Raw genomic sequence first — 13,427 nt, forward strand, 5'->3', positions numbered from 1 at the left:
ATGGAGTATAGGAGACACTTTGTGAATGCCACTAAGTTTCAGCACTGTTTGCTATTAAAATAGCGTAGCAAACATGGGCAGGAGGGTAGAATGCAGAGGTGCTGGAAATTGCTTGGCACCAGTGGGACAACAATGGAGTATAGCAGCCACTTTTTGGATGCCACTAAGTTTCAGCACTGTTTGCTATAAAAATAGAGTGGCAAAAGTGGGCAGGTGGGTACAGTGGTCGGGTTCTGTGGGTCAGTGGACAGGAAAGGAAGCCTCACTTTCTATCCCTCCTAATGATGAAATGCAGCAAGGAATTCCCTGAGCTTAGGTACACAGACGTTATCTAAAGCTGTATACAGCGTTTCCACTGACCTGCCTGTCAGCTATGGCTCTGAGCCCTAGGAAATCAGCCCTGAAAAGGGCTGAAATAAACTTCTGTCCCTAATCTGTACAGTGCTGTGTGTGTAGCGTACACAGCAGGAGCGGTGACAGGAGCTGCGTGAGCGGTGACTGTCACCCACACGCACAAAGGAGATAATGGCGGTGACAGGGGAAATAACCGTATTTTATAAGGCAAGGACATGTGACATTCACAGCCTATGACACATGCCTTTGCTTGTCTGGCAAAAAGACCACTTAGCTGTGTGTATGTCTGGGATTGGCTGACATGCTGGCCCGCCCCACTGCACGTGCTTAGGAAGAAAAAAAAAAAGGCGATCACCATTCTCCACGCAGCACAGATCTAAACGCATCCCCCCCGCACACTATACGCTGAAATTTGATAATAGTGTGAATCACAGAGTGACTCACACAATTACAGTGAACAGCCAGCTAGTAACTAGCTAGGCTTTTTGCTGATTGAACCGTTATCGAACGTAACTCGAGCTGTCGAGCTTTTAGCAAAAAGCTCGCGTTCGAGTTCGATCTCGAGCACCCCCCAAAATCACTCGAACATGAAATTGGCAAACCTCGAACCTCGAACCTCGCTCATCTCTACTCATTATACTATGCCGCCTTTCAGAATTCCCTTCCTATTTTCCCCATAATGTCCCAATGTGTTTTATAATGTCCCCCACTGCCCTATAATGTCCCAATGTATTTCATAATGTCCACCACTCACCCATAATGTCTCTCATTGTCCCATAATGTGCCCCATAAAAGTCCCCCACTGCCCCATAATGTCCCTAAAGTAAAGTAACACCACTCCTCTCCCACCGCAGCTCCCTCATCTAAAATTATTGTACATGTCCTCTTCGGCTCCTCTGGAGCGCTTACCTGTGCCTGCACATCCACCTCTTCTCTGCAGCCCCACCCCGGTGATGACAGCATGTCGGTGCGGAGCAGCGCTCTTCTGCCTCAGTCCTGTCACTGCACTGTTCAAATGTATGCACGCCTAAAAGACACGCTTACATTTGAGTAGAGGCGGGGTCTTCACGTCCTTGACAGTGCATATGTGCAGGCCTAGACTCTCGAGTGCAGTTTTAGGACCTTAGGTGAGTCAAATGACTGTGATGTCACCAATGGTCATTCTGCATCTGCGGAAACTTCAGCGATAGTACAGAACTTGTACTGTTGCTGAAGTTAATGATTGAAAGACTGGTTGCCCCTCAGAGCGTGCGGGCCTTGGATCAGCTGCCCACTCTGCCCACCAGTAACTGGTAGCCGTGAGAAACAGATGGTCCCTGTACATTCCTGGTGACTGACGGCAAGACACATGTGACTTGCGAGCGACGGATTGGGGAAACCTGCCTTACGCAGTAAAGTTTTCAATATGGGGTCACTTGTGGGGGTTTCTGCTGATTTAATACTTCAGGGGCTCGGCTAATGGAGCTTATAATCTATTACAATAGAATATGTGTTTTAAAAACCAAGTCTCGCTCCTTCCCATCCAATTCTCACAGTGTGCTGAAATAGTATTGTACAAACAAATATGGAGTTCTGCCACGTTCGGTAAAAATGTTAATTATAAATTTAGTGCTAAAACAGTTGTGGTGCCCTGGACAAGCCAGGGGCCACAGAGAACAACAACCACAACACCCCACACTCCCAGCAGGCACACCGAAGTCAGACACAAAACCCTTGTTGCCTTCCTCCGGGGGCTGATGATCACACCAGGGGGTGGGCAAGGCGGTTGGTCCCGCCCACCGAGGAGTTCACAGTCCTGGAGGTGGGAAAACCAGGCAGATAGAGTTTGGAGAGGAGTGAGGACAGTCGAGAAGTGAAAGTGAGAAGGAGGAAAGTGGTAAAAGAGCAGCCTGAAGTTGGTCCGGGTGTGTGGCCCGGACAGAACAGCAAGGTTGGCAGACGGTGGTGACCGTCTGCAGGAGTCGCCTATCCGAGTTACCGTAAGGACCGTGGACGGGCGGTGGCCCGGCGGTACTGGACTGGTACACAAAGAGAAGCCAGCACCATCTGGCAGGGGCTTTTCGGACCCCGGCAAGGCTAGGAGTCGCCGTGAATTTGCCGAATCCGTTAGTGAAGGGGACCTCCTGGGTTTCCAAACAGACAAGTCCCGACAGAAGGCAACAGTCCAACCAACAGAGGGAGACACCGCCACCACCAAGGCAACAGTTTCTCAGGGCCAGAGCCTGCGGGCAAAGAGGGGCTCCTCCAGCCCATATCCAAGCTGGGGAGCGGGTTACCGGTGGGAACCCATCGGAACTATCAACCGTACTTAGGTGCAGGGAAAGGCAGTCACCATCAACCTGCCGGGAGAAACAACACCGCAGCCGTCTGTGGGACCCGTCCATCCAGCCGAGTGTTTTACCGAGAACTGTGTCTTCATCATTGAGCTGAGTGAGTACCACCGTGCCGTGCGGCACAGCGCTGCCCCTGCGACTCTGCACCTCGCCAGGCCCCGTAACCCGCCTGCCATCCATCCCTACCCCATCACCGGGCCCCGGGACAACCAACCCCCTACCCACGGAGGGGAGAAACAACAACCAAGCTGCTCCCGGTCACCGCTCCCGGGATCCCCATCTAGAGCAGCGGTGGTGTCACCATTATCACCACAACCGTGGGTGGCATCACGGACAATAATCTAAATCCCCACAATCAAATCCCCTTTTCACTCACGGGCGAGGAATGCCGCTCGAGTCTCCGGGATCCGGCCCACTGCTCGAGCCACCATCGAGCAACAGCAGCCGCAGCAGCAGCGGCAGCCGGACCCGAGCAGTGGGAGAGCGCAGCGTCCCCTCCTCCGCCCGCGACACAGTATTTTAGAGTAGACAGAATGTAATCTTTTGTTTTCACATCTAAATATAAAGTTTTGTTAACCACCATTAAATTAAAAATTCTCAGTATACTACTAGATGAATTCCTTGAGGGGTCCAATTTACAGAATGGGGTCCCTTGAGGGGATTACTTCAGTTTTGGCATGTCAGGGGCTCTTGAAATGTGACATGGCATTAACAATCTATTCCAGGCAAATTTACTTTCCAAAAATTAAATAACGTTCTTTACTTTCTGAGCCCTGCTGTGAGCCCAAAAGTAGTTTTTTACGACATATGGGGTATCATCGTGTTCGGAAGAAATTTCCTAAGAAATTGTAGGGTCTATGTTCTTTTATTATCTATTCTAAAAGTGATAAATTAGGGGCTAAAACAACATTATAGCTATAAAACTTAATTTCCATTTTCACATTTACATTTTAAAATTTTTATGAAACATGCTCAACACACCCCTAGATGAATTCCTTGATGGGTCTAGTTTCCAAAATAAGGTCACTTGTTCAAGTTTTGTTTTGGTATCTCAGGGGCTCTACAAATGAGACATGGTGTCTGGAATCCATTCCAGCTAAATTTACATTCCAAATACCAAATGTTGCTTCTTCCCTTCTGAGCCCAGCCATCTGTCCAAACACGACTTTTGAATACAAGTGCAGTATCGCTACTCTCAGAATAAGGGCTAAGCCACACGGCGAGAAAAACAGTGCGAGTGGAGTGCGATAAAACATCGCATTCCCCTCGGACCAATTCTAGCCTGTGTGACAGCACACATGGGCGATTATTTTCTCAGCCCTAATCGGACTGAGAAAACAATCGCAGCATGCTGCGATTGTAAGCTGAGTCTCTTTCTCTCGCACCCATTCAAGTGAATGGGGCGAGAGAAAAATCGCACTGCACTCGCGGTACACCGGTGTACTGCTAGTGCAGTGCGAGAATGGCAATAGCCGGCTACGCAGTAGAGAGGGAGAGACATCCCTCCCTCCCCTCCTGAGTGCCGGCCCGCCCCCCGCAGCTGAGGTCTGCTCGCACGAACGGACCTCAGTTGCAAGGACACAGGCATGACACTCGGCTCTGCTGTACTGCCAGCACGAGCCGAGTCTCATGCAAGTGGATCGCAGTAGTGCCCGTGTGGCCCCAGCCTAAAGTGGGTAACAAACTGTGGGGTCCAATTCTTTTGTGTTACCTCATGCAAAAGTGAAAAATTTGGGACTAGGGCAACATTTTTGCGAAAAAAATAAACATTTTCAATATAACTTTCTAATGTTATCAAATTCTGAAAAAAATGGAGAACAAACAGTTAATACTGAAGCAAATTTCATTTATTAAAAAAATATATAATCACAATAAAGTGCAATCGTGCATAGAAACATGAAAGATCAAAGCAGGAGGAAGGGTCTCACATTAAAAGAAAAAGTCCCAAAGAGTCCTGCAAAATGTATAACACATACACAAGCATTGATGTAAGGTGGCAACAATTTGAATGATGCAGGACAAAGAGGAACACCACAGCAAGGCCCCTGGCCAGTTTAGAGAGCCAATTCACCAGGGCAACATGCAGGACAATGAATAAATAACAGGGACTAAGGGGTACTTTGCACGCTGCAACATCGCTAGCCGATGATAGCGATGCCGAGCGCGATAGTCCCCGCCCCTGTCACAGCAGCGATATCTTGTGATAGCTGCCGTAGTGAACATTATCGCTACGGTAGCTTCACATGGACTTACCTGCCCTGCGACGTCGCTCCGGCCGGCGACCCGCCTCCTTCCTAAGGGAACGGGTCGTGCAGCGTCACAGCGACGTCACACGGCAGGCGGCCAATAGAAGCGGAGGGGTGGAGATGAGCGGGACATAAACATCCCGCCCACCTCCTTCCTTCCGCATAGCCGGTGGAGGCAGGTAAGGAGATGTTCCTTGCTCCTGCGGCTTTACACACAGTGATGTGTGCTACGGCAGGAACGAGGAACAACATCGTATCTCCTATTATTATTATTATTATTATTTATTATTATAGCGCCATTTATTCCATGGCGCTTTACAAGTGAGAGAGGGTATACGTACAACAATCATTAACAGTACAAGATAGACTGGTATAGGAGGAGAGAGGACCCTGCCCGCGAGGGCTCACAGTCTACAAGGAATGGGTGATGGTACAATAGGTGAGGACAGAGCTGGTTGCGCAGTGGTCTACTGGACTGAGGGTTATTGTAGGTTGTAGGCTTGTTGGAAGAGGTGGGTCTTGAGGTTCCTCTTGAAGCTTTCCACGGTAGTGGAGAGTCTGATGTGCTGAGGTAGAGCGTTCCAGAGTATGGGGGATGCACGGGAGAAATCTTGTACGCGATTGTGGGAAGAGGAGATAAGAGAGGAGCAGAGAAGGAGATCTTGTGAGGATCTGAGGTGGCGTGCAGGTAGGTACCGGGAGACTAGGTCACAGATGTAGGGAGGAGACAGATTGTGCATGGCTTTGTATGTCATGGTTAATGTTTTGAATTGGAGTCGTTGGGCGATGGGAAGCCAGTGAAGGGATTGGCAGAGTGGCGAGGCTGGGGAGTAGCGAGGGGAGAGGTGGATTAAACGGGCCGCAGAGTTTAGGATAGATTGGAGGGGTGCAAGAGTGTTGGAAGGGAGGCCAGAGAGCAGGAGGTTGCAGTAGTCGAGGCGGGAGATGATGAGGGCATGCACTAATGTTTTTGCAGATTCTTGGGTAAGGAAAGCACGGATCCGGGAGATATTTTTGAGTTGTAATCGGGAAGAGTTGAAGAGGGCCTGGATGTGTGGCTTGAAGGATAGAGCAGAGTCGAGGGTTACTCCAAGGCAACGAGCTTGTGAGACTGGGGTGAGTGAGCAACCATCACGTTTGATGGAGAGCCTTGTTGGAGGAGATGAGTGAGGAGGAGGAAAGACAATGAACTCTGTTTTGTCCATGTTAAGTTTTAGGAATCGTGCAGAGAAGAAGGATGAAATAGCAGACAGACATTGTGGTATTTTGGTTAGTAGAGAGGTAATGTCAGGTCCAGAGAGGAAGATCTGTGTGTTATCGGCATAGAGATGATACTAGAAGCCGTGGGACTCTATGAGCTGTCCCAGGCCGAAGGTGTAGATGGAGAACAGCAAGGGTCCAAGAACTGAGCCTTGGGGGACACCGACAGATAGGGGGCGAGATGAGGAAGTGGTGTGAGAATGGGAGACGCTGAAAGTTCGGTCGGTTAGGTATGAGGAGATCCAAGATAGGGCCAAGTCTGTGATGCCCAGAGATGAGAGAATCTGTAGTAGGAGGGAATGGTCTACTGTGTCGAAGGCAGAGGACAGGTCCAGGAGGAGGAGGATAGAGTAGTGTCGCTTGGCTTTGGCGGTTAGTAGATCATTGGTGACTTTGGTTAGGGCAGTTTCGGTAGAATGATGTGGTCGGAAGCCAGATTGAAGCCGGTCAAAGAGGGAGCAGGAGGAGAGGTATGAGGACAATTCAAGATGGACATGCTGTTCCAGTAGTTTTGAGGCATAGGGGAGAAGGGATATGGGGCGATAGTTTGACACAGAGGATGGGTCAAGGGAGGGCTTTTTGAGGATGGGTGTAATAGAGGCATGTTTAAAGCATGAAGGGAATACACCAGTTGTTAGTGATAGGTTGAAGAGATGGGTTAGGGGTGGGGTGATGTTGGGGATGAGGTGCGATGGGAGCGGGTCCAGTGCACAGGTGGTTAGATGTGATCTTGAGAGTAGAGTGGAGAGATTGTTTTCTGTCATGGTGGAGAAGCTGGATTTGGAGAAAGAGGGATGAGTAGCTATGATGAGGGGCTGTGGTGATTGTGGGCCAAAGCTTGCTCTGATGTTGTCAATCTTCCGCTTGAAGAAAGAGGCAAAGTCTTCAGCTGAGATGAGAGGAGAGGGAGGTGGTCCCGGAGGAGAGAATTAAAAGTGTTGAATAGCTGTTTAGGGTTGTGAGAGAGAGACGATATGAGGGATGAGAAGTAGGTTTGTTTTGCAGCAGTGAGTGTGGACTTGAAAGTGGTCAGGGACTCTTTATATGCAATGAAGTGCTCAGTGGAATGATACCTCTTCCATCTGCGCTCAGCAATTCTGGAAGCCCGTCTTAGTTCTTTAGTCTGCCTCGTGTGCCAGGGTTGCCTGTTGATTGATCGGGTTTTGGTGTGTGTGAGGGGGGCAGCTGATTCGAGAGATTGTAGTGTTGTATAAAGTTGCAGCGGCATCTGCTTCGTGTAGAAATGCAATGTCTGTGAGGGGGAGAAGGGACTGAGAAAGGGCGTGTAAATCAATGTGTTTGATATTTCTGCGAGGGTGTGGAAGTTTGTGGAGGGGGGTTGCATACTTGGAGAAGAGAGGGAAGAGAATATGAGTAGGTTGTGATCAGACAGGGGGAAAGACAAGTTAGAGAGGATAGATAGGGAACAGAGGCGAGTGAAGATGAGGTCCAGCGTGTGGCCATCTTTGTGAGTAGCTGCAGAAGACCATTGGGTGAGGCCAAAGGAGGAAGCGAGTGTTAGACGTTTGGAGACAGATGAGTGGGAAGTGTCAATGGGGATGTTGAAATCACCCATGATGATGGTGGGGATGTCAGTGGAAAGGAAGTGTAGTAGCCAGGTGGTGAAATGGTCAAAAAAGGCAGTGGCTGGCCCTGGAGGACGGTAAATGACCCCCACCTAGCTATGCACCCCAATTTGGGATGTATTCCACCTGTCTAGATTTTGGCGGTTGGTGGCTGTTCACATTCAGTCATCAGGCCTTGTCCACAGGTTATTTACTTCATGCAGCATTTGCTTGGGCCTGTCCCGCCCACAGCCATGACTCATGGGTACGGGACTGAAAAAGACCAACTAAGTGCTGCTAAGAGCAGTTCCACTATCTCATATGTGAGGCCGCATGGAACATTTTATAAAAATATTTTAGTGTAGGACTGCCCCAAAGAGATTTGCCGTGACATGGTGGGGTAGCTCAAGAAATTGCAATTTGTTTGCCAAAAATCTCAAATTTTTATAATAAGTACAGTTTGGAATTTTTAGTGCTGAAGTGCACATTTAGTGCTGGCTTTTTGTTTTTTTACTCTTGTATGCAGTTTACTTTCTTATGACTCTTAAGGCCACTTTACACACAGTGACATCGCTAGCGATTTCGCTGGTGAAAGCACCCGCCCCCGTCGGTTGTGCGTCACAGTCAAATCGCTGCCCGTGGCACACAACATCGCTAGGACCGGTCACACGTACTTACCTGCCTAGCGACGTCGCTGTGGCCGGGTCGTTCGGCATCACAGCGGCGTCGCTAAGCGGCCACCCAATAGAAGCGGAGGGGCGGAGATGAGCATGCCGAACATCCCGCCCACCTCCTTCCTTCCTCATTGCAGGCGGCCACAGGTACAGTGATGTTCGTCGTTCCCGAGGTGTCAAACGTAACGATGTGTGCTGCCGCAGGAATGACGAACAACCTGTGTCCTGCTACAGCAACGATAATCGGGAAAGGAACGACGTGTCACCGATCAACGATTAGGTAAGAAATTTTGATCATTAACGGTCATTCCTGCGTTTCACATGCAACGACGTCACTAACGAGGCTGGATGTGCGTCACGAATTCCGTGACCCCAACGACATCTCGTTAGCGATGTTGTTGAGTGTAAAGCCCGCTTTACTCCGTTATTTATTTATTTTCCTGCATGTTGACCTAGTGAACTGGTTCTCTAAACTGGCCAGGGGCCTGGCTGTGGTGTTCCTCTCTTTGTCCTGCATCCATTCAAATTTTTACCACCTTACATTGGTGCTTGTGTACGTGTTATACATTTTGCAGGACTCTTTGGGAATTTTTCTTTTAATGTCAGACCCTTCCTCCTGCTTTGATCTTTCATGTTTCTATGTACGATTGCACTTTATTGTGATTATATATTTTTTTCAATAAATTAAATTTGCTTCAGCATTAACTCTTTGTTCCCCAGTTTTTTCATGGTTATTTTGAGTTGCTGTCAATCTGGTTGGGGGTTTCCTCCTTCCTGATAACATCTTATCCATTTATATGGAAAATATGTATTTTATCAAATTCTGTGTAGATTGCATACTTTTGACAATACATATCAAAAATCATCCTTTTTTTCTGGATGAAAATCAGACAATTTTTTTCAACACTTGTGTGAATTTGTGTAGCCTAAATGGATCAATTTTGGGACCCATTGGTTGTGCTTTCCTTGGCTCATCTCTCTTGGAAGATCATGTCCAACAGACAGTGTGTCAGGAATGCCCTGGTTACCTATTGTTTGGTTACCCCGCCTTTAACTTTGCCCTCAGCCAAGATGGTGGAGCATGCTTCTAAAAAGCTCCTCCCTCGCCACCTGTTTGTCTTTAAAAGGAACCTGTCAGCAGAATTTTCGCAATTAAACTAAAAGATTGCCCTTCTGCAGCTCCTGGGCTGCATTCTAGAAAGGTTCCTCTTGCTACTGTGCCCCCTTTGAGACCTAAATAAACACTTCATAAATTCTTACCTTTTTGTATGCTAATGTGGTTTTATGGTCACAGGGGCGGGCTGTATTTCGTCCGTTATTCACACCACTGCCGCTGTACGCCGTCCCCCATTGCTCATTTACATACATGAGGACGCCACCCTGATGTAACTGTGTGCTCCCGAGGTCTCGCGCATGCCCAGTGGCACTCTCGCGGGACTGAGCACTGTGCAAAGCGTGAACGCTGGTGAGGTGATTGCACAGGCGCGAGATTATGGGCGGCGCTGTGATTGTCATCAGCAGCGTTATCCAAGTACCCGCCCAAAATCTCGTGCCCATCTCGTCTCCGCGTCTCCTCTATCGATCGGTGGTGTGCTGCTCCTCCCATCTATTCCCTGCTCCAGGGAAAGATAGGTAATAGGTAACGTGGTTCATATGGCCAACGCTTGCGCATAACGGTGGAGGCAGAGGGAAAAGCGCGGGCACGAGATTATGGGTGGCTACTTGGATGACTCTGCTGATGACAATCACAGCACCGCCCATAATCTCGCGCATGCGCAATCACTTCACCAGCGTTCACGCTTTGCACAGTGCTCAGTCCCACGAGAGTGCCACTGGGCATGCGCGAGACCTCGAGAGCACACAGTTACATGAGGGCGGCATCCTCATGTATGTAAATGAGCAATGGGGGACGGCGTACATCGGCAGGGGTGTGAATACCGGACGAAATACAGGCCGCCCCCGTGACCATACCCCCGTGACCATAAAACCACATTAGCATACAAAAAGGTAAGAATTTATAAAGTGTTTATTTAGGTCTCAACGGGTGCACAGTAGCAAGAGGAACCTTTCTAGAATGCAGCCCAGGAGCTGCGGAAGGGGAATCTTTTAGTTTAATTGTGAAAATTCTGCTAACAGGTTCTCTTTAGTATCCAGACTGGTTAAACACTCATTGCTTGAGTATTGTGTAAAGCTCCTGCTTGCAGTTCTCTTGCTGGAACCGTCTCTTTCCGGATCGTTCCTTCCTCCTATTCTGTATCCCGAACGCCTGTCAGCAACCTGATTATCGTCTGCACCTGCAGTGGAACTACAAGTCCAAGACTGTACCTGAGTTCACTCTTGTCAGTGTACTTACCGCTTCTAGCGTTCTCCCTGTTTTCTGCTATTTGACTCCAGCTATTCCCACCAGTATCGTGACAGAATACTCAATCCCTAAGAATGGAGTCCGCTGGGAATATGGATGCACGTATGAAGCAGATGCAAGCCGCAATGTCCGGTATGCGCACTGAACTTCAAACTTACAAAACCAAACAAGAGGCTTTTGAAGGACAGTCTAATCACCAAGCCCAGGTCTATGCACCAGCAATTCAGGATCTACGCAATACCGTGCAGGTGTCGCGGGCGGGGAGGGGAAGCTGCGCTCACCACGCTCGGGTCCGGCGCTGCTGCTTCGCTTGCTGCTCGGTGGCTCGAGCGGTGGGCCGGATCCCGGGGACTCAAGCGGCGCTCCTCGCCCGTGAGTGAAAAGGAGAATGGTTTTGGGGATTATTGTCCGTGACGCCACCCATGGTTATGGTGAGGTTGTGACACCACCGCTGCTCTGGATGGGGATCCCGGGAGCGATGACAGGGAGCAGCTTGGATGTTAGTTTTTCCCCTCTGTGGGTAGGGGGGTTGGTTGTCCCGGGGCCCGGTGAGGGAGGGATGGCAGGTGGGTTACGGGACCTGGTGAGGTGCAGGGTCGCGGGGGCAGCGCGGTGCCGCATGGAACGGTGGTACTCACTCAGCCAATGACGAATACAAAGTCTCCGGTAAAACAAATGGCTGGATGGACGGGTCCCACAGACGGCTGCGGTGGTTCTTCTCCCGGTAGGTTGGCGGTGACTGCCTTTCCCTGCACCTGTGTTATGTTCTCGGTTCTGGTGGCTTCCCACCGGTAACCCGCTCCCCAGCTTGGATGGATGCTGAGGGAGCCCCTTTTGCCTGCAGGCTCTGGCCCTGGGAACTGTAGCCTTGGCGGTGACTGTATTTCCCTTCACGGTTTGAGCTGTTGCCTTCAATCGGGTCTTGACTGCTGGGAAACCCCGGAGGTTCCCTTCGCTAATGTATTTGACCGGTTTTACGGCAACTCCAAGCCTGGTCGGTCCCCGATCCGGTACCGGCGGGCCACCGCCCGTCCCCGGTCCTTACGGTTCACGTCAATCAGCCCCTCCTGCAGACGGTCACCACCGTCTGCCAACCTTGCTGTATGTGTCCGGGCCACGCACCCGGACACGGTCAGTCTCCTCCGCTACCACTTCACTCCTCGACTTCAAAACTGATCTGTTCCACTTTCTCTTCCTTTTCCCGCCTCTAGGACTGTGAACTCCTCGGTGGGTGGGGCCAACTGCCTGGCTCCACCCCCTGGTGTGGACATCAGCCCCTGGAGGGAGGCAACAAGGATTATTGTTTGACTTTGATGTGCCTAGCCGGGGTGTGGGGTGTGTTGTTGCAGTACCTGTGACGTCCTGGCTTGTCCAGGGCGCCACATTCCCCCTTAGTAAAATGCAGACCGTCCGCGGGCTGCCCATCCATCACCGGTTTTATTTTTGTTAACTGCAAAAGATAGAAAACGGTAAAACATGTAAAAATCACAATATTTCACAACGGTACGGCTTCCGCTCTTCTCCCACCCAAACAACCTGGCCCTGATGCTGCCCCTAAGAAGTGGGCAGCACCCCTTGACCCCAGTCCAGAACCAAGCTGCCCGAGCGGGTACGGTCTCTTTCAGGGGACCCGCGTCCATGGGGACCCTTGAACCCCCGGAGGATCGCCACCGGTTACGGTAGTGGCAGGCCTGGGCCATCCCTTTCCTCCAGGCCCATCCTCCCAAAAGAGCCTCTCCGGAGGCGGTAACGGATTAAGCCATAATTATTTACATTCCACTAGTTTGTGGTTGCCCTGCAAGTTTTTGGGCTTGTTCGTAAGAAGTTCCTTATGCAACAGTTGCAGAAAGTCCCTACGGGGACTAGTTGCCGGCAACGGCCGGTTCAATCACGGTTCCAATCAGATAAACTTCGGTTGCTCAATCTTATCATTCAAACTTCTATCTGTACACTCAACACACAAACCCCCTTTAAAAGAGTAGTTTCCCTGTACCTAAAGGCCCCGTCACACTAAGCAACATCGCTGCTAACGAACAACTTTTGTGACGTTGCTAGCGATGTTGCTGTGTGTGACATCCAGCAACAACCTGGCCCCTGCTGTGAGGTCGTTGGTTGTTGCTGAATGTCCTGGGCCATTTTTTAGTTGTTGCTGTCCTGCTGTGAAGCACAGATCGCTGTGTGTGACAGCGAGACAGCAACAACTAAATGTGCAGGCAGCAGGAGCCGGCTTCTGCGGAGACTGGTAACCAATGTAAACATCGGGTAACCAAGAAGCCCTGTCCTTGGTTACCCGATATTTACCTTTGTTACCAGCCTCCGCCGCTCTCACTGTCGGCTACTGCTCTGTGCACATGTAGCTGCAGGACACATCGGGTTAATTAACCCGATGTGTGCTGTAGCTAGGAGAGCAGGGAGCCAGCGCTAAGCATTGTGCGCTGCTCCCTGCACATTTAGCTGCAGTACACATCGGGTAATTAACCCGATGTGTGCTGTAACTAGGAGAGCAGGGAGCCAGCGCTCAGTGTGCGCTGCTCCCTGTTCTCTGCACGTGTAGCTCCGTGCACTGGTAACCAAGGTAAATATCGGGTTGGTTACCCGATATTTACCTTAGTTACCAAGCGCAGCATCTTCCA

At 50.2% G+C, this 13,427-nt stretch overlaps 1 protein-coding gene across 7 annotated transcripts in view; it reads left to right on the plus strand.

The window, feature by feature from the left end:
• PDE4DIP (phosphodiesterase 4D interacting protein) overlaps nt 1–13,427 on the plus strand; it is a 1,984,767-nt gene that overhangs the window by 1,527,430 nt on the left and 443,910 nt on the right. The gene's annotated exons all lie outside the window — the stretch shown is intronic.

This window comes from Anomaloglossus baeobatrachus, chromosome 8 (genome assembly GCF_048569485.1).
Source record: "Anomaloglossus baeobatrachus isolate aAnoBae1 chromosome 8, aAnoBae1.hap1, whole genome shotgun sequence".
In the NCBI taxonomy this organism is placed as follows: domain Eukaryota; kingdom Metazoa; phylum Chordata; class Amphibia; order Anura; family Aromobatidae; genus Anomaloglossus; species Anomaloglossus baeobatrachus.